We start from the raw sequence: 2149 nt of genomic DNA on the forward strand, positions 1-2149 counted from the left end.
TTGCCAATTTGCAAACACGTGGCATATGCGGCTCCACACGACAAGCATGAATAACACGCTACTAAACAGGAGCAAAACCTCATTACAACAAGTTTAATAAGATAGTGATCAGAAACCTCATTAGAATTTGCGAAACAAGGCGTCCTTCTGCACAGCAAAATACCATAGGTTCAGAAATCAACGCAAGTTCACAAGCTAAGTGTTTTATATCGGTCCAAAAGACACCACAAATCTCAGAATTGTTGCCCAGTCCTACCAGCACAAAATAATATGCTACATGCGATGGCAACATACTTTGCTCCACAGCACAGCTCAACAAGAAAATCGAGAGATAAACCAAGAAAATGGACTTTCAGCAATGTAAGAGTTCCTCGAACCGCTTAATTATGGAACATATAATTATGAAGAACTCAATGACAGGGCACTAATCAACTAACTGAGCAAACATCACAAGGACAGATTATTGCACAGTTTATAACAAAATAGAATACATAGTTTATTTGCTATAGCCACTATCACATAAGCATGTTTGGCAAGATGACCACCCCACAGGCCAAACACTACACTAGAGAACCAAGGCTCGACAACAAGTATCACAGCATGGACTAAGCACAATGGCCAGGCACCATAGAGCAAGGGATAGAGTACAGTGGAGACCGAGCCACTACCTGAACCACGGTCGAAGGAGAGGCAGTTGGGGCGCTCTGAACTTGATGCCATTACATGGGGAGACAACTGCAGCTAGACAACCATCGAAAAATCATGCACTTTCGCATGTACAAGAACCCTGTGAAACAAATAATCACATCAGTAATAGATAAAATCATAGCTAAATTAGCATTTTGGGGCTAAATCTGCCAAAACTGTGGCACTAATTAATACTCCCTCCGTTCCTAAATATAAGTCCTTTAGAGATTCCAATAAGAGACTACATACGGAGCAAAATGAGTGAATCTACACTCTAAAATATGACTACATACATCCGTATGTAGTTTGTATTGGAATCTCTAAAAAGACTTATATATAGGAACGGAGGGAGTACAAGACAATCACAAGAAGCAAAAATGTTGACATAAGAGACCATCACAGATCAAGAAATCACATTGCTGTAGGCCCCAATGAAGTACCCATACATTTGGATTGATCAAACACAGAACATTTGCGTGCAAGAGACCATTTCTAGAAAAATGCAACACTAGCTGAAAAGATACCCTATACTTAAACAACATCAAGTCATTTACCTAATGGTGAGCAAGTGTTATGAAGATTTCAAATTTTCATAAACGAAGACACATGCTTGGTCGCACTAATCAGTGTGCAATGTGAAGCTTATATGGGTAGTTCATGTGTGTGTGTGTAGCAAACTCAACCCATGTCAATCTGTCCCCACAGGTCGATGGCCGTGAAAACACAGAGCATAAGAGAAAGCTTAGTAGAGGAACTGAGTGGCCTACCTATGCTGGAGGCGTAGGGGAAGCCACACCGGAGGCGTCGGCGTGAGCTTTTCATAAGCCAGCCATCCATGAACAAAGCTGCAAAGCAAAGAAAACAATTAAGAATCTGGCATTCCCATAAAAAACAGAATTACTGACAAAAACAAGAAACAGGTAACATCAAGTTTGGAGCAAAGCCAGGAGGTAGTACCTGTGGAAATCATTGTCGTCAAATTGGTGCACAATGGCCTGCATCAAGGACCACAACAGACACATGGTCAAGACTAGATACAAACAAAAGAACATGTCTTTATTACGGAATCAAATCATACACACCAGTGGCATGGCCATGGTGGTTCGGTACTTGCTTGTAGAGGATGATGCAGAGCTCTAGGATGATGCTCTTGTCGACGCTGAGCTTCTCGACCATATAATCTGAGCCATACACAATCAAACAGCAGCAAGAACACATCAGCAACAGGCATACAGAACCCAAATATGCATCTCTCGCTGGAAACTCAAACGGATACTAGTAAAACTATTCGGTGAAGCCAGCACAGATGTTTCATGTATGTACCTTGGATGTTCTTCATGACACCGAGGTCGATGCCGAGGGCCACCGGCTCAGGTAGAGTGTCATTGAGGTCTGCATACAAAACACGAATCAATGATCACATCACTAATTGATATAGTGATAGGTAAACTAGCACTTTGGG

General features: G+C 41.8%; 1 long non-coding RNA gene across 1 annotated transcript; it reads right to left on the reverse strand.

The window, feature by feature from the left end:
- Nucleotides 1-593: 593 nt before the first annotated feature.
- Nucleotides 594-2082, reverse strand: LOC123177376 (uncharacterized). Its single transcript, XR_006488909.1, has 5 exons — nt 2011-2082; nt 1770-1868; nt 1645-1682; nt 1455-1532; nt 594-787 (listed from the first exon to the last, which is right to left on the reverse strand). It is a non-coding gene; the product is annotated as an uncharacterized lncRNA (long non-coding RNA).
- Between the last annotated feature and the right edge of the window lie 67 nt (nt 2083-2149).

The sequence above is a fragment of the Triticum aestivum genome, unplaced genomic scaffold (assembly GCF_018294505.1).
Source record: "Triticum aestivum cultivar Chinese Spring unplaced genomic scaffold, IWGSC CS RefSeq v2.1 scaffold180065, whole genome shotgun sequence".
Lineage (NCBI taxonomy): Eukaryota > Viridiplantae > Streptophyta > Magnoliopsida > Poales > Poaceae > Triticum > Triticum aestivum.